Raw genomic sequence first — 20,364 nt, forward strand, 5'->3', positions numbered from 1 at the left:
TGTGCCTGAGGCTAACTCCACAGACAACTCCAAGGCTGACAAGAAGGTTTTGTGATGCCTTCTGCTCCAGGTGTCTGAGGACAAGGCCCGATTTCAGGAAACAATCAGGCTGGGATGCACTCCAGGCTTTCCACACGGCTAACTCCACCAAAAACCAATTGCAGAGAGGTGAAATCCCAGTCAATGGTGAGCTAATGAGTCCTGCAGTGAGAGACCCTTCTCCATCGCCGATGGAATCTATGGCTCAACATTCTTTGTCGCCACCAGATTCCACGGCCTACATGTAATTATTGGCTCTGCATTCCTACTAGTATGTCTCCTGTACTTAATTAAATACCACTTCACATCAAACCACCACTTTGGATTTGAAGCAGCCGCCTGATACTGACACTTCTTAGACGTTGTATGATTACTCCTCTATATTTCAATCTACTGATGAGGATCCTACTCTTCTAGTATATCAATTACAATCGACTTCCAATCCTTAGAATCTGGTTTAAACCCAGAGAAGAGTAATAAACATAATCCTATTCATACTAACCCTATCATTAACCCTGAGCATCCTCTTAACTGCACTGAACTTTTGACTTGCTCAAACAATCCCCGACTCGGAAAAACTATCCCCATCACTCAACACGCTCCTCCTGCCCAGGGCTGGCATCCTGCAGTGAGGGCACTTTGCTGGGGGACAGGTCCCTGTCACGGGGACCTCCTGCACCTGCAGCCAGCAAAGCCTCCCACAAGGACTGTCACTGACATCTTTTCATAAAAATCCTTTCTTTAGGATTCTCCCCTCTTCTGGGAAGCTGAGGCCCCAGAAAAAGAATGTGAACAATGGTTATCTGCTGCTGTGGAATGCAACAGGTGCATCTGTGACTGGCCCATGTTGGATGTGTATAGTTAGTGGCCAATCCAGGACCGAGCTCTCTCTGGGACAGAATCAGAGAGAGCTCCTTTGTTCTTAATTCCTATTCTATTCTTAGCTTAGCTAGCTTCCTGAGAACTTCCTCTCTATTTCTTTTAGCATAGTAATAATGTAATGTATATCATAAAATAATAAATCAAGCCTTCTGAACATGACGTCAACATTCTCCTCTCTCTCTTTACCCTGAAAACCCCTGCAAGCTCAGTAACACAATGAGCAGGAGCAAACTGCTCAGAAGGGTCTGAAGGTGATAGACAGGACACAAAACACTCAGGCTCCTCAGTACGAATGCTTGCCATCACTTTGATCAGGATAACTGTAACATCAGCCCCGATTCTCTAAAGAAGGCCTTTATCAAAAATCTGCCACTCTTGGAAACAAGGTCCTTGTGGTAAACTGAGATGACCAGGTCAGACGGAGATGATGACAAAATGTAACCACGTTAAAGACCCTGGGACTCAGGAGAGGACCCAGCTGGTCAGATACCAACCAGCCGTGGGCAGAACTCTGCTGCTCTGCTCTGGATGAGGGGAAGTTCATCAGAGGCAGAGCAGAAGGGGCAGCTGCCCCCCAAGGAGCTCCACGCAGTCAGGTTACAGCAGCAGTGCCGCCCCTTCCACCTCTGAACAGAAAAACCAACAGGACTGCAGACAAGGTCCTTACCTGGACTGCAAGCTGTGTAAAACCTAAATTTGGTGCTTTTCCATCTGATACCAAATAATGAAAATACGTGACCAAAACTCTCCAATCAGAATATCTGTATGGAAAAGTATCTGTGGTGACTTCAAGTCACCACAAGTGACCTCAAGTGAAGAAATTAATCATTTTTCACTATGTGGAACCTGAAATACTCTTAAGTTATTCTAGCTATAATACTTTGTGTTTTCTTCTGGATTCTGAGCACAGGTGCTGCCATGGAAAACATCTGAAAGCAGACTCTTCTTTTTAATAACAGCACAGAAGTGTTAAGCTGAAAGAACAGACTGAGGAGGATGGCAGTGTGAACAGTGAGTGCTAGAAAAAAAAAGGGGAAGCACCAAGTGGCTAACATTATACACACTAATCAGATTTTTCAAGAATAAATTACTTTTGCACTTCAGGATTAGGTTTTGATTTATTTTGGGATGTACAGACTACAAAAGGGTAAAGTGATTTACAGGACACATACACCCAGAATGTAGAGAAATGAGAACATGTGATGAGTTATGGAGGTGTGCTTTGTAAAGACCACCATAATGCCATAGCTTTCACACCAAGAGGGTGCTGTACAATGCGATTCAAAGCTCGTACTTTACACAGACTTAAGTTGACTCCTTGTTCCTCAGGCAAAGCTAAAGAGACAGGCATGGTTTGCTGAAGAGAGCTGTTAGTTTGGAGTGCCACAAACACATGTGAGGAAAAGGAAGAACAAGTGACCACCAAGGACCAGCCATTCGAATGGCATTCCTGATACTGTAAGAACTGCAGGGTCAGGGGGACCCAACAATAGGAAATAAAAAGGTAACTGGTGCTTCAGAAGGGGAATTCTGGTTTGATTTGTTACTTAATGGAAAGCACTACTGGGAGGAGGGAATGCCATTTTTATTTATATAAAAGTCATCAATTTTTTAAGTGTTGCTGTACCTACCTCTTGGATTTTTTCCAGTAAAACCATTGCTATAATTGTATACTACTTTTTGTAAGGTGCATTTTTATGCAAGACATCATGATTCATTTTAGAGCCATGTAGAGTTAAAATTTTCAGTTTCATCCAGAAAAATATACCTGATCATTATCAAGATCGGCTTGATTTAATTACCTTATTCAAATTAATTTCTCTTCAAGGATCCCTAGAATATACTGTGTGCAAGGGCAAAATCTTCCCTAGCATGCACTTCAGAAGCTTGGTGTAACTTGTGGGACCTTGGTTACAGCTACTGAAGAAGGCCTGGAACACATTTAAAATAAAATTACATATCCAGGCAGAGGCAAAACGGATCCCCTGATCTAACAACTCCCTTCCACAAAGATGCAGGAAAGAAGAATTACAGGGACAGATTTGATTTTACACCACATCATACCTGTCCAGTACATTTGTTTAAAGGTTGCCCAGTACTGACAGCTCAGTGTCTTACTGAGCTAAGCTTTTTTAAAGCTGCATTTAAAATTATTCTCTCGGCAGCTCAGAGAAGCCTGAGTACAGCCCTGCAACACTGTTGGCTGTGTGACGCACACCAGTGCTTCCAAAGCCCAACCCCAACGTTAAGAGGGTTGTTTTATACTCCACTTTTTAAAAAATACTACTTTTTCAAGTGGATATTTCATTTTATAAAAACATGAGGCATTTTTTATGTGACGGATCCTTTTACATATGGAAGTTTATAAATATTCCTCTCTGATTTGCTGTTTTCTCTTTAAGTTTTAACCCATGGATTAGGAAAGATATCAATTAAAAATTGTCCACTGCCATTCCACTTATCAGCTTAGAAGAAACAAACATTAAAGATTAATTTACCTGAATTAGGGAAAGATTCCCTTTATTAGGACACTATCTGATGCACTGTAGACAATTAGTTGGTGCCAACTACACTAAAATTCTGGTATTTTGCATAAACATGGCATTCAACTACAGGTTAAATGAGTTGCTCAGTTTTTTGGTTGAAATCCAAAGAAGTTAGATCCGAAGTTTTGAATATGAACACCAGTGTAATAAATTATTTGTAACGAAAATAACAGGTAAGAGGAAACGAGTGAAACAGCTGTTATGAGGAAGTTTCAGATCATTAATTTACCATACAGAAGACCCAGAACCTGTGGCAGCAATGGAGATCCACGCACACGTTGTGTGCATGGGGTAGATCCTCTACAGGAAAGAGAATCACCAAGACCAATTGCGAGGGAGTTGCGCAGCTACTCTGCACTATTTGACTCAAGGTTAAAACCATTAGTTCCAGATTTATTGTTTTGGCTGCTTTGGAGACAAGAGAACGCCTTACTTCAGTAGAGAAGAGCCAGAGTTACAAGCAAAATAGCCTCTAGATGGTAGGATAGTTGAGGTATTGGAACATGGGTTGGACTAGATGATCTTAAAGGTCTCTTCCAACCTAGAAATTCTGTGATTCTGTGATTCTGTGATTCCGTGATTAGTACCTGCACATAGCTGTGCAGGAAAGAGCTATGTGACAAGTGCTGTCTGCAGCCATGCTCTACATTTTAACACCAAGCTCTGATGAAGTATCCCCAAGCCACTCATAAGATATCCAAAACTTCTCCTTGACAGTCATGAGATGATGGCAGAGACCTTCCCATAAAAGCAGAGGATGATACCAGAGGCCCCAGGGATATAATCACTGTTAGTTAATTACTGTCCCAGAAGGAATGTGACCATGAAAATGGCTTAAGAGTCAGCAACATGAACAAAGAGCACAGACAAAGAACTGTGTGTGAGGTGAGCCTGTGAACCCACAAAGAAAGAAAAATAAAGCAATCTTCATCATTCATGAATATTACAGAGTAGGAGCACTGCTCTGCTCCTTTTATTTTTGCCTCCCTGTGAAAAGGAGGGAAAAAGGGGTTTACTATGCATGTCCGTACAAAACTTAAATTATTTCATTACTGTCTCTCTGACACCCTTCCAATAAAATATCAGCTAGATTTTCTTACATCCTCTCAGATATTTTATTTCCTAGATCAACTGAAACGGAGAGATGTTAAATGTAAATGTGGCTTTTTTGGAATTCAGAATTAAGTGAACAGGCTAATGCTATTCAACAGAATTCAACAAACCAGCTGCCTAGACAGTAATTAAACTTAAAGCAGTGATTTACAATGGCTACCAGAAGAGATTTAAAGCAAATCTTTGCAATCAATATACAAAACAGGCCTTGAGAGCAATGGCCTGTGCTGGCAATACACACCCCCTGAGGGCCACAAGAGATCTTTATTTCAGGGAGGGGTCCAGCTCTGGAAGGCTGATGCTACACCTGAAAGGTGCCAACCTAGCACCAGCATCACACCAGGGAACAGGAAACGAAAAAATACTTGGAGATTAAGAAATGCAATAAAAATTTTAAAGTGGTGACAAACATTTGTTCTGCAAAGCTCTCACTTTTATGACATCCCTTTTCCAAGTCCCATTCAGCTCCCGCTCGTCCACGCTGGATTTGGTAACTTTTTAGTTTTCTGTACACTCAATATGCTTTGCTTAACAAACCTTCACAGTTCATCTGTGTAGAAAAATGCATCACTGCAGCTGGTACTGGCTCATCCCTGAATAAATTACCATTTTTTCTCATAAGAATTGTCCTTATTCCAGGGCCAGAGCCAATGCCATTTTTTTATCAGTTATATCACTGCTGATCCCATTCAAAGAATAGAAAGAAGAAAATCTGTCTCAATTCCTACACAATTAAGACAGATCAGGGAGAACAAGGAAGTATAATCCCTTAAAAATGACATTTCCATTCCACTCTTCCACTCTAAATGGAGTCAAAAGCAAAGAGAAACAAACCTTTTGAAAAGTGGGGAGCTTCAGATACTCATGAACTCTGAACTAATTTCTAACTGCTGAAGTTAGAAATACATGATGTGGGGGGAAACAATTTCTCCCCATGAATGCTGCTTTCCTTTTTCCCTAGGGCTCTTGGAGACATAAAAACAGGAGGCTGTTTTCAGCCATGACTCACCATCAGTAAGCAAGAATTCCAAGTAAGCCCTAAGTAAACCTTTTAGAGTAATCAATCTCCAGCCAAACAGTAGTATAATTTTCAACCTGCTGGATTTGGCATCCTAAGAAAAAGCAGTTATCTCGCATGTTATACCTGAATACATCTAATCTTCATTTAAGCAGTCCAAGAGACTGTTTCCAGTATGGAACCAACTGTGCAGACTCAAGTCATGTCCAATGCTTTTTGGAGAATTTTGCACATCTTCATTGGTCGGTTTCCCTCTAGTTCTTAGCCAAGAGCTAATTCCATTACTGGGGAACTGCATTCAATATTCTACCAGAAGGACAACATGTTAATTTTACAGAAATGTGTGCACATGTGAGTTGGGAAAATCTGCATCACACGGGAAGTCAAGGAGGATTGCTACTAATTCTAGGACTGTGGTCATCTTCTTGTCTTGGAAGAACCTCAATACCCACAGTGATCTGGCTGAAGAGAGTCCTCTCTAGAACAGTAAATTTTATTTCCAGCCTGTAGAATCTGGACAGTTTTCCAGAACAAGGAACAATTTCTGCACTATTTTTATTTTATAGGCTCAGCCTCTTTCCATCATAAAAGATTAAACTTGACCATGAAATTTACAAGTGCCAAGTGCATTTTCATTGCTCCTTACATGCCCAAAGATCACGAAGGAGCATTAAACGTGGGTAACTGTTAGAACATAGAAGCACACTGCTGGAATACAGACATCCAGAAGATTTACATTTATTAACAAGCAAATGTAAAAAAGGCTGAATTGATGACTACAAGATTAGACATGGTGGGGGTTCTGGTAAAGTATCTGTCAAGATATGTCATGAACTATAGATTGGATGCAGATGTCATGAACAGCTGCACAGCTTATGGTATGAGATAATGATGTATATGAATGACCATTAATCTAAGCTGATATAACTTGACTTCCTGATGTTCAACACAGTATTTTTAGTCTAAGAAATACCTCTCCTTCGTTACTGAAGGAGCAGACCTTCAGTTCAGAGTGAAGAAATTTTTTTTAGTTCCTTCCTTTCCTTAAAACTTTGTTCAAGGCCCTGGGAGCTGTTGAGAACCAGCTACCTCCCCTAAATAATGTCAAACTACCCAGAATTTCTATCCCTGATCTTCCACTCAGGCTCTGCTTCTGTTACAGATCTCATCCTCCCTGGAAGGCAAACTTGGGAGATTTCAAAGCCCATCTCCAGCTCACACTCTGCTGGGCAATCCCTGAGCCCTCATTTCCTCCACCAGCAGAAGCAGAGGTGAATCTGAGCAGCCAATTCCCTTGCAGTTCCATGCAGCTGCAGAAAAACGCTTTACTGCTAAAAAATGCCGCAGTTCTAGGCAATGTTCAAGGAGGGTAAAATGGGGGCCCTAACACTGACAGGAACTTTAACTGAAATACTGTATCTGAAATCCCTGTGAGGAGAGGATTCCTCACATGTCCTTATCCATTAATTACAGCCCTGAGTAGGGCTTTTAGCAGCTCCTGCTGCATTGCTCCCTCACATTCCAGCGAGACCTTTGGGAGTCAGAAATCTACAGCTGGAAGGGGATGCTGGGGCACTCGCTCCTTGAACTTGCTCATATGAACTGCATGGAAGAAAAAAATAAATGCAGTCTGACACTTTCTCCAGTTTTGCACTTTCCCATGCCATGGGATTTATGTGTCTGCCGCAGGGGGATGTTTTAGAGAAGGAGCCCTATCACTGTGCTCCCACTACAGTTACAGCCTCCAAGACGTGAATGAATACACTCATCACAGGGCATTTTTTCATGCTTGGATGTGGCTTTTTAAAAATCTTATACTATCATCAGAGAATAGAGCAAGCTTCTGGTTCTAGCATACGCCAAGCTCCACTTGCAAAAGCAGTAACTTTTGGAAAAGCAATGCAATAAATTTCCCTCTCCTCAAAGAGCCTTGTACCTCCCGTTCTTACCAACCACAACAGCATCGGTTCACACACAGGGATGTACAGATGACCTTGCATGTGCAACACCAGTATAATGCCTCACTTTTACTGACAACCCTTCCCCCAGCTGATTTCTGTCAACCATTTAGAATAATATCATTTTCAAGAAAAAAAAGTACTGAAGAAAGTAAAAAAAAAAAGGTTTTCATTGTGTTGAAAAAACTGATAATAACAAGAGCTATTAAGTACAAATTTTCTTACTAGAATAGATGTGACTGGATCTAAAGGAATATTGCACTTTGAGTAACTTTTTCTTTTCAAGGAAGTAGTCTAAAATCTATGCATGCCTAGAGAAAGAGAACAAAACCCCAAAACTGAACATCTACACAAGGAAAGCTTTTGAAATTATATCCCTGACAGAGCTGTGGAAGGGAACAAGCATAAATGTAGCCAATCTTGCGTTTCTCTTTACATTCATCATTGCATTCCTGGGGCACATTTTCAAAAGAGATGGTCAAACATGAAATTCACTGTTATTTACAGTTGTGTAGATTAAGTTCATAAAAGCAACTGCATGATGTTGTCCTGATGAAGCAGGGGATCGTAATTACCCACATAGTATTTTCCAATCCTGTTCTTATTTTCTTTTATTATGAGGTTGCAGAGAACACAAGAATGAGAGAATTCATTAAAAAAGCTAAGAATATATGGGGATCCTCATGTCCACCACCAAAGGCCACTGACTGTTCATAATATCATACAAAAAATGATCCAGTCCTGCACCAGCAACAATGCCATGCAGTTTTCCAGCCTCAGACCAGGAGAGATTTTGAGCTGGAGACCTGACAGCAGTGACCTTTCAGCTGATTTGGAACAGCAGAGAATGGGAAGTGTCAGTGCAGACTGATGCCAGGATTTGTTACAGGGCAGCACATTCAACATCTGCATGTGAGGATTTTCCTATTTTAGTGTCTCTGTGTGCAACTGGAGCACCACTGGAAAGGAGGTAGTGAGACATGAAACACATTCTGGTGATGCAGAGCATTCAAGTTTCGTTTGATCCTGTAGACTGTATAATTTAAATTGTTGATGCTGCACCTTAAAATTTTACAGCTGCAGTTATTTATTCAGCTAACCTCCATGATATTTTTGATATAAACTACTATAGTTTTAAAGAAAAAGGTATTTTGAAATTCATGCTGCTGTGTAAAGATGATCAAAAATTTTTACACTCAAAACTTTGTGTGAAAAAGAATACTTTAATATATTGTACCTAAAAAAGCAGCTAGTTCAGCAGCATCTGGATAGCATTTAGATAGTTGTATGATGAATGATGTTGTGACAATGTCTGAAGATAGATGACTAGTTAAAACATTTGAAAAGCAAGTATTTATTTAAAATATAGTAACTATGTGGGCTTTCAGGTGTATACTGAATATTCATAGACAGTCTTAATGAATATTTCCAGAAAAAGTTCTCTGCCCCTTCACAATGGCATATTTATCACATTTTCCCAAAGACAGAAACATTTTGCCATTAAAATTTGATTGCTCCACTTGCAAGTTATAAAGATTTATAGCATCTCTCAGGTGGTCTGAGAAGCATCACTAACTCAGAGGCATTGTTCTCGGGGACAATTGAGAAACTTTTAGATTTTGTTTAGATTTGAAAACATGTGCAGAGACCCGTTTTGGTTTTAGCCTTTGCTAAAACCCCTGGATCTGCCATTGCAATTGGTCTGCACAGGTAGCCCTTGCTTTGCAAGAATCCTGCGTACTGAAGAAAAAATTGTTCAGTTTGGATACAGCAAAACTACCCAAGCTGAACAATAATGATCCCACAAAACACCTCAGAGGGTTTGGTCCCTACCTGCAAACCCAGCTGTTTAGACCAGGGACCTAATTTTCAGAGCCAACCGATATTGTGATTTCCATGGGAGTCATTGGGAACACTGCCCTTCAAAACAGCAGACACCCTCTGCACTCTGAGCAGCATTCCAAGAACGTTCCCTCAATCCAAACCCATGGAAAGCTGCTGCAGCTGCTGCTCAGCACTGAAGTTGTCTAAAGTCAGGAGGGGTTTCTAACTGTGCAGTGCTGCTTCAGCTCTGGCCAGGAGCTGGATTCACTGCTCCCTTTGCCTTGGAAAATCCAATATTCCCTGTCCAAAGGGAGCTCCTTACCTGTCCAGCGCTGGGTTTCTCTGGAGATGAGAACAGAACAGCCATACCAACTTCTCTTCCTAAACCTGGGTGGCCGAGAATTGAAGGTGAGACAAGGACCATCAGGATATCATTTAAGAAGGAGAGAAACCCTGGAGGAAGTCTGGCGTTGCCTTCCTAGCCTTGTGCAGCTGTCAAGCTGCTGCAGGACAAGATTTTGCATATAAATAAATGCCGCAGGGTAATTTTCCCAGAATAATTACGGCTTGTACCCAAATCTCATTTACCTCCTCCCCAAAGAGGCAAGAAAAAAGACAGTATCTGCATATGGGGGGGAAATAAAGATACCAAATGCAAGGATTTAAACAAATGAAGAAGATAAGCTGATGATAGGATTTGCGGAGTGAAATAACCTGCACACCACCAGAACTTCACTGCCACCAGTGCCTGCTGACAGCACCTCAGGGGAACCCCCCAGGGATGAGGGCACTGTGGTTTGCTTCAGGTAATGCTTCCTGTAGCCAAAATTCGCTCTGAGCAACTGGGTGTAAAGAGATCACTTCTCTGTCCTAATTTGATGATGTGAATTTCTTAAGGAGGAAAACTAGTTTTCACGTTTTGCCATTATTTTATTGCCAATTTTACTAATGAATTACAAAGACCAAAAACCATGCTGAAAGCCAATTCTCGCATAGTAAAGAGTGACGGAGGAAAAAAAAGCTGAGTTAAATCTGATTTTCCTCATCATTGGCTCTTTCATATTCCAATAATCCATTTTTGAAACACATTCTAATCTCAGTGTGGGCATCCCAGCATACCTAGGAAAAATCTGTTACTGTGCACCAGGCGTGATATTAGAATCTGGCCCTTCCACTGTGGATGGAACATTTGCATAAAGTTCTTACAACTTTTTATAATAGCCATATTTTCTAATATTTGCAACTGTGCACATTTTAGCCTGGACTGCCTTTCACTCCACAGATGGCAATTATGAAAAGCCCTCACATATGGCAACTACAGAAATAAATTTGTCTGAGACTGCAAATGTACAGATTCCCCACAGAGCTCAGCCCCCTGAACTCGGTCCCTTTTCTGAAAACTTGGGCCACCCTTAGGCCCCACTCCCACAGTGAAGTCAACCAGCAACGTCAGAAAGTCACTCAGACCCAAGAGATGTCAATTTCTATGATTTTACACTCATTTATTTCTCCAGCTTGAGAGTGGATGAACTTTCTGACTGTGTTCAGGAAACCCTCTAGGCATATATTCAACTTCATGCAAAGAATTAGCCCTGGGGAGATCAGTCACATCTCTGCTTGGACAGATTACCAACATTTTGTTCAGATTTTTCTATTCTTCCTCCCAACCAGTACAGGCTGTACCCTATGCAATGTCAGAAAGACATAATCTGTTGTTTGCCAGTTCATTCTCTTAAAACATTCCAGTCAGCTCCACTGCAATCTCTAACACCAACTACTTTGTTTTCCAAGGGCTGCTCAACTTAACATCTAAGTATGTGTTATTTTTATTAAACCTAGATAGAAAGTATGTATTATCTTTCTTTTTTTAAACGTTACCTATAATTTCTTAGTCCAAACCCCCCAGTCCAACATCAACTTGTTCAATAGCTACAGAGGCTCTAGAAATATGGCATGGTCTTTCTTTCCATGCATCTGAGATCAGTGCAACTTTCTGCACGATTGAATGGCCATACAATCTGGAAATGTTAAGTGCTAGGTAAATGTATATTATTATTTTGCCTTACTGAGATGCTCACAGCACTTTCATTTTGATTTTTCATCTGTTGTTGACTAAACTGTCAACCAATACTGGCCTCAAGATTTACACTAATGTCTGCATAATAATTTTCAGAGTTCCAGATCAAGCTCCAGAACATCTCTGATTTTTGGTAGGAATCCAGTTCCAGTTTTTTTTGAGCCTGCTGTTTTTTTAATAATACAGTAATAACTTCATTTTTTTTTCATTCGCTGCATTTTCCTCCTAAATCTCTCTGAGAGGCAAAACACATATCATTCCTACAAGGGCATTAATATCCTGGTGTGTTTTCCTGACTTATCTTTCCAAGTCTGTTGTCTAACTACACACTGTTTATTTGACAAAAATATGTAGAGAAAAGGCTGAGTTCCAGACCCACACTGGCATAAATCTGCACCATTTCCTTGGGAGCAGTGACATTCTGCTGATCTCAGTTACATCTACAGCAGGCGATGATTTGGTGTGAACATTAACCCTTGTGCCTGCCTTCAGCACACACCTACATAAAAAGAATAAAAGCTGGAGTCTTCTCTAGCTTGGCAGTAGACCCACAGTGTAACCCACTATCAAGTTTTCATTACATGCCAATGAAATTGACTTTCCCCCATTAAACAAACTGCACAACTCTTTTCTTCTGATAGTACTTTTCGTTAAGCCTTCAGATGTTCAGTTCCTCTAGCTCCTCAGCATTTTTCCTCTGAAAATAAAGCTTTTGTTCGCAACAATGATACTGCAAATCAGTGTTTCCTAGCACCCTTCTCAACTTCTTTCCCCTGATCTTTCCAATAATTTTCATGCTATTGAAAGCTAACAGCTTTGTTTGCCATCCTGCCTTCTTGTGCTATTACACATCAGAGCCTTCACAACAGCTGCTTCGGAACACTGTACATCATCACTGAGCCACTCTGCTCATTAAAGAAAAAATAATTAAGAACAGTTTGTTCGTTTTCAAGTAAACAAAAACTTCAGCACTAAAAATTCAACTAAGAGGCTCATCTGGCTCCATCCATTCATCTCACCTGGCCTCCTTGAAACAAAATAATCCATACACAGCAGCTGTTCCAAAAGGGTAGGCCTCTCCTATAAACCAGACCCAAAGATAACCTTGCAATAGCCGTGCTTTAAGTACTGCAGGAGCTAACCAGGACAGAGGGCTCAGACAGAATGGCATTTCCTATCTCCTCAAGGTTTGCCACAAATCCAGGCAGCAGGACCCAGGCTCATGTACAATGGGGAAATCTTAAATCAGGAGCCTTTGCAGACAAGTGTATGCACAGGGGCAGCAGCATTTTACAGCATTGGTCTGTACAATGTTTAAATCAGACTGTGAGCAGTCACGGGGAGGAACCGTATTTTACTCTGGTCCTGAGTGACAGGTAAGGAACAACAGAGTTTTGATTCTATCTAGACTGGGTGTGTAGTGCAAACAACATTGATGAATGTTGTTCTAACGCCCTGGCTTAAAAACCTGTCTTCTGAAAGAGTGAAGATCTCCTGTCTGCATGGAAACTCTAACTTTTCTGTCTGGGCAGGAAACCAAATCATACAGCACTGAAGATTACACAATAGAAATGAGGGGAAAAGGAAAAAAGCAGAAAGGAGTAGCAAACTTACTAATTTACTTTTACCCAAGACTGGGGAAAGGTAAAGATCTTTCTAAACACATTTCGAGCATCATGCACAGAAAAATCAGATCCTGTTGTAACCACAAGGCAGTGTCTATGTTTGTGTTCATCATTATCTGTATGTGTGAACCAAAATCCGACTGTTCCTCAGAGTATCCACCTTTCTCATCATGACCTCAGAAAAAGAAATTTTCATGACAGGGTCATTGTATTCCTGCAAGATGCAAGTCCATGAGCCCACTTCTGTGAAACACTTCATTAATCTATTTGTAATTAGGAGCGAGCTCACATTTGTATTAGAGGAATTTAATGACTGAAAAGTGACAAAAACACTTTTCTTGTCAAGTGGCCTACTGCAGTTGTTCCAGCAAAGCTGGTGGCGTCGTGTTTGCACAGCTTTCTCTGCACCTGACACCAGGCAGGAGACTGTCCCAAGTCATCCACATCACGGGCTGTCCTGTTCAGATTCCTCAGCAGATTCTTCTAGGTTCAAATCCTTTTTGGGACTGTATAAAGTAAACATTGCTAAAATGGTTCTGTCATTGCGCAGTTCTCAGCTGAAGTTGCCAGGACAGTGCACGGATACGGCACAATTCTTCCCTAAAGGATGTGTGCTGTGTGTGTAGCTCGCTGCTCATTCCATCCACCAGTGAAACGAGCAGGGTATTACAGAAGAGCACAGCTGAAACAAGGTCAGGAGGTCAGTTTTCTCCAAGATGCTGCAGTGAAATGGACTGTGAAAAGCTCCTGCTGTGTATGAGAGCAGGAAGAAAGGATGTTATAACAGCCATGCTTAATACAAGGTAGAACCAGAATTTTAAACACAGGCTGATGATTGCATTTCTCTATTGGAATTGAGTATAACTGCAACTTAACATGCATAGCAAAACAACTCCTAGAGCATTTTTCCTGACCTGCAAAGAGTGAACAGGTTGCCCAAGAGTCTCCCTCCACAAGTCAGGGAGATGAAGGTGTGCATACAAATGCAGCACCCTCAGAACTGTGAAGGGTGAAGGGCACAGGGTGAAGGTGGCAGCAGATCAAGCCCCAGCATCTCCATGTCTCCATTTTGCAGTTGTGTGATGCCCTCTTCGTGCAGTTTTATCCCAGAGTGGGACAGGCTGCTAGTGCAGCCCTACACTGCATTGGCACTTCTGCATGAATGGAAAATTGCCTCTCTCCTGTACCTCCTTTAACACACATTTCAGTGTCTGTGCAAAAGGCACAGCAGCAAAGAGTGAAAATACAGTACCTAGGGCAACTGGGATGTGGGAGACAAGGACTACAGACATCTTTCTGACTAATTAGGATGATAGATTTCAGTCCTCAGCTTTTTTTTTTGAGGGTGCTCTCATGCCAGCTAGCTCTCTGTCCTTAAGAAGTACAGGGAAAGATCAGCCACATCTAAATCTGATATTACCCTTCAATTCCATGCCAGAGGCTTTGTCTCCTGCAAACTCGTGAAGAAGAAATACTTGACCCTAAACAAAAAGTTCCCAGATTGGATGGCATTTTTTGTGCTAAAAACGGATTTGGAAAAATTCCCAAACTGGACCCCTTGCCTAACAATTAAGCTCTTTTTTTTTTTTTTTTTTTTTTTTTTTTTTTTTTTTTTTTTTTTTTTGAGTGAAGGTATTTTTGTACACAGTGTAACAAAATTCTTCACAGTCCTTCCAGGACAGATCAACATCTAATAGCTCGGTTGGACAAGCAGTAATACCTCACTAATAGATTAATAATTTGTCCTTTAGAAGTTCTGCTACAAAATAGGAATATTTGTTTCCTCTTTGGGTGGGAGGGGCAGGTAGCAGATTTCCAGACAAGCAGGAAACATTTGCTCAAACCTTAGGTCTTTGTTCTCTCCGCATTACAGAGAGTGCTCTCTCCTGGCTTTTCCAAGGCTCCTCTGGCTGGCTGTGCTGGCAAGAGCCCAGCTACAGTAGCACGGCATTGGGAAGACAGAAATGATGGTATTTAGACAGGGAGGGGTGCTTCAAAACCACTTCCATGACATCTCCATCTGTGTAGGACACCTGCAAGAGAATCGGGATGAGCTGGAGCTCTGGACTCCAGCTGGACTCTTTGAGGCTATTGGATGTCCAAACAGGAAGATCTGTGCAAACAGAAAATCCACTCAACACCTCAATAGCCACACTTGCCTACAGCACCTGGTCATAGCAAACTATCTCTTTGTGTGCTGCAGCCTTAAAGTTGACAGATTAATCCTTGGGAATGAAGCCACAGCCGACTGAAGCAGCCCAATCAGTATGAGAAGCAGCAGCCCATCTGCTCACTGGCAGGGGCCATGGAAACACATCCCTTTGCATCCCTCACTGCTCCCAGGGAAATCAGCAGCTCTGGCCTGAGCACCACGACCTGCTGCAGCGCCTGGCGAAGGAAGGAGCACAGCCAATGGCAGCGAGCTCACTGCAGTGTTGCCACAAAACTAAAAGGTGCTCCGTGGAGAAGGATAATTTTTTCATTTCCACGCCAGGCAGAAAGGTCTCTGCTGGAGGAGCACAGCTGCTGCAGAGGAGCTGGAGGGAGGGCAGGAGCTGTTCAGCCACATTGAGCAGGTCATGCGGCTTTCCACAGCTCACCAGAGTCAAGACAGAAGGGAGCCCATGGTTCTATACAGAGGATCTCCAGGGGAACCTGGGCTGTGACTGAGTTCACAGCCCACTGGGCTTTAGAGAAAGGCAGTGCAATAATCCCACACCCACAGAAGAGAAAGAGATGTCTCAAACGAGTCAGGCAGTTCAGAACAGCACTGCTGCTCTCGTCAGCCAAACACCCCAGTCATGCAAAAGGCTACAGCACAAATATAATTCTGATTTTGATCTGTGTACAGTGGGAGCATTTGGGCAACCTAAGCCAGATGTGGTATCTTCATATTTTACAGCCTCTTACAGGACTTCCTTTCATGAACTTGCCTTTATAATACTGTATTTAATCCAGCTATACTTTTGGTATCCACAACATTTGTGAGCAACAAATCACACAATTTAATAATGGGTCTGGGGAAAAAAAGACTACTCCTGTTTTAGAACCCAGGTCCCAGTATTATCCCCACTACAAAAAACATTTACTAATCCTTCCCTTCTCACTATTTCCTACTTATTATTTTACAGGCTCTCTATTTCATACCACTACAGTTTTCTCTCCTCTAAGATGACGACTTGTCTTTGTCATTCCTTGCATGGAACAGCTTCAAAAATGCAATAAACATGGTTGGGCTCCTCATCTATCTTTCTTAGAGGGGAGAGGTGCCAGAACTGCATCTGAGATGTGGACTCTGAGCACTGGAGTGATGCAGTCACACAATTAACCAAAACTACATGGAAGTAATAACCACCACTTCAGTGCCCCTTGTGTTACATCTACAGATCAGGAGGGGCTTCTACAATATACAGTAATTTCCATTTTCAACACTTCATTTATCATTTAATCCCTTAATCACCTGTTATTTCGAGATCCCACTGTACCTCTTCACAGCCACTTTAACTTTTATTGCCACAAACAATGCTGTGACTTAGGCAAATACCTCCTCATTCCTGATACACTTGCCTGAGACTATGAGTAGGTGATGAGATCTCCCTGGGACATGCCAGGGATCTACGTCCTCAGTGAAAATTAACTACTTAGTCCTTCTTTTTTGTTCTTTTTGTATCTTTTATCAGACTTCCAGTCAGGCTTTCTTTGTATCCTTTGACTGTTTTGCTCTTGTAAAGGCATTCAGCAAAGAGATCTCATTTGAACTTTGTGCAAATCCACACAGTTCCTTACCTTAAGGCATTTTTCAACATTTTGTGCATTTAGGCACCAGATTTTCTCTTAGATAACCTCACATTAGACTTATGTATAAGCTACAGGTTGAAAACACTGACTGTGGACATACTTTAGGGAAAGAAGAATTACTAGGCCTAATTTTCATCAATTACACTGTAATGTGATACATCTACACAAGGTAGACAGAAAAATAAATCAGCTACTTAACCTGGTCACCTTGAGAGAAAATACAGCTCTTTTTACTGAAAAATAATCTGTAGTGCACCTTTCAAAGAGGAGCATGACTAGGCTTCCTCAGTGTGACATGTATCTGTGGGAATCCACAAAATCAGAGGGTTTTGGGAAAGCTGCAAAAGGCAGGCCTCAGAGACAGCAGAACTGTGAGCCCAGCTATGCAGCATCCATGGGACAGGTCAGCAGAAAAATTATTTAAACTGTAGAAAAGCAAGGGCAAATAAAACAATGGTCTGTGTATTAATGCTTGTCTGAATAGCTTTCTAAAGCTACGGAAAGTTTATCTAGCAAGATGTTAGGAAGGTTAAAGCTTAATAATGGAGCTCTGTGAGTTGTGTTTTAAGGCTTACAAGTAGGTATTGTATTTGAAATAAGCGAGCATTGTTTGACCAAAAGCATGTGTGCTTATAGTGGTTGGATAGAACTATTGTCAATGTGCTTTTGCTTTGTGTGATTGGTCAAGAAGCTTATAAAGTAAGTTGTAACATTGAGTTCTTGGTCTGCTGCCTGGCATGTGAGCTGATGGCATCTTCCCATTGTCATAACCATGTAATGAGACTGATGCTGGAAAAAAAACCAGCTCGAGGTGCTTTCAGCAGCAGCCCCGTCCCGTTCGTGTCTGTAAACATCCCCCTGCCAGCCTCAGTACCTACCTATAATGTCAATTAAGACCTGATGAAGTTCTTGAACAGAAAATTATTTACTTCCTTGCATGCTCACAGCAAAACACTCTCTCCCTCAGGTAAGTTCAGTTTTCCTTCATTTTTGTCCCTCCCTTACAACAAAAAAAAACAAAACAAACAATCCCTTTAAAACCTCCCACATCAGGAAAGAAAACACAGAAATTAAATGGCAGCCATAGCTTCTGGGAGCTCTTGTGAGGCAGAACCTTCTTTCAGAAAGAAGGAAAATTACACAGCAATACAGAAAAATATGAGAAAGAAATATCCTCAAACTCTCTGGAAAAAAAGAAGTATTTTCCACTTAAAAAGCAAGGGAGATGAAATAGGCACAATCTCAAGAGAAAGCAAAAAACCTACAGGAGCAAAATACATAAGATCTGTCAGTCTTCAAACGAATCACGAGTAGATAGTAAGACAAGATGGAAATACTGTCTAAAACACTCCCACGGCCAGTGTGAGCCAGTTTCTAGACGCAGATGAAAGAGCTGGAGTCCAGTTCTGGCAACAGTTCCCTGCTTCGTCATGCCAGCAATATAATGGGAAAGGAAACATTGACGGGATGGGGGAGCTGCACATGACTTGCCATGAGATATGAACGCTATTACAGGACTGGGAAGGGCTTCTTAGCAGCTCTGCTTTGTAAGTGGCCTCAGTGTCATTTAGAAGCACCGGGAGCCGCAGTGTGCAGATGGAAGCGGCTCTCACAGCCCTGCTTTGCTTTACTTTGTGCCGCAGACACTGCTGGGCCACGGCACAGCGTCTGCCCAGGGTACTGCGAACAAACCACTGAAATTCCCAAGCAATAAAAGTGCCCCTTCAGCTTTGGCTGTGTAAATGCTGTATTGCACTCCGCATGGCAGTCCCCACGGGCAGGCAGATTTTACTGAGCTGGGCTCCCCGTGAAGCCAGTCAGGGCCCAGTAAAATGTTGTAAGGTCCTTATTCAGCTATCATGAGTGGTGTCCTCGAGTGTCCCTTGGAATTACAGGACCGTGCTTTCCCCAGACAAAAACTGCAATCACTCTGACACTTGCTGCCAAGGTTGTAAAAGGCAGCAAGCAATTGCTGCTAAAATGCCCAGATCCTGAGGAGTGTGTAGAGGAACAGTGTTGCTCAAAGCCATTGACTGTGTGCAACTTCCCTGATATTAGCCAAGATTACCAAGTCACTTGGCAGATCCCAGCACATTTTTGATATTAAAGTGATGGGAAACTACTTAAATACCCATGCATTCATTACGAAAACATCTTTTTTGGCATTTAGTTCCAATTAACGCTTGTGCCTTAGCACAGCCAATTTTCCTCATTATATTCAAACGTTATGGTTGTGCGAATGACCAAACATGATTATGGAAATGTTGGCTCCCATCCCCTGAAACGGGTATTTGTAAGGAGGCTGTCAATTGGAAATATTTGGAAATCTATCAGGAGTTTAAGCACATTTTAAAAGGCCATCTGTGTACAAGAGGCACGGCAGCAGAGGTGCAGTTGGTGCCGCTGGGCTGCAATCAGAGCATCTCCTTCAGCTGTGCTGTGCCACTGCCAGGCCTCGCTGTGCAGGCAGCAAAAACATGAACAGCCAGGGACAGCTACAGACTGAAAGCTAAATCATGAGGCTGCATCACCATCAGCTGCATATCGAGAAGGGAGTAATTTGCTTTCAGAAGCCAAAAGGCTAAATACAAGACCTGTTATTAAAGAGTGTTCACAGTACAAAACCCAAAGCTTTCCTGGCACTGGCACAACTGGAATCACAGCCATGTCTATCATCCAAGTGGTTTGCTTTAGAAATGAATTCCATAAATTTTCATCTATGTTACAGAGCTTGCAGGGGTTTTCAGGGTGAAGAGAGAGACGAGAATGTTGACCTCATGTTCAGGAGGCTTGATTTATTAGTTTATATATATTACATTATATATATATATTATATATATATATATTACATTATAACTATACTAAAAAGAAATAGAAGGAAAGTTCTCAGAAGCTAGCTAAGCTAAGAATAGAAAAGGAATGAATAACAAAGTTCTGTGTCCCGACAGAAAGCAAGAGCAGCTCTGCCAAGAGTGGTCAGTAAATCCAAACATCCACCCGAGACCAATCACAGACCCACCTGTTGCATTCCACAGCAGCAGATAACCATTGTTTACATTTTGTTGCTGAGGCCATAGCTTCTCAGAAGGGGGAAAAATCCTAAAGAAAGGATTATATAAATAAAATAATAAAATAATAAATCAAGCCTTCTGAGCATGAGGTCAACATTCTCGCCTCTCTCTTCATCCTGCAACCCTTGCAAGCCCTGTGACAGTACCCCATGGTGACTTTAAAACCTTATTTGTAACTGTCTTCAAAGTCTGCTTAATTACAACATACAACAGCATTAGCTTGCAAAAATAATGCCTGAAATCTGACCGTAAAAGGTTAAAAGATTTTTGACTCAGACAATGAAAAATCCAACCGCTCAATTTTTTTTTAAAGCTATTTTTACAATATTGAAAACTGCAACTATTTTTAACACTCATTTCAAACAGATCAAGTATTCTGAGTTCCAAATGTGCAATTAAAGCAGTCAAAACCA

Source organism: Melospiza georgiana, chromosome 8 (assembly GCF_028018845.1).
Source record: "Melospiza georgiana isolate bMelGeo1 chromosome 8, bMelGeo1.pri, whole genome shotgun sequence".
NCBI classification, from domain to species: Eukaryota; Metazoa; Chordata; class Aves; order Passeriformes; family Passerellidae; genus Melospiza; species Melospiza georgiana.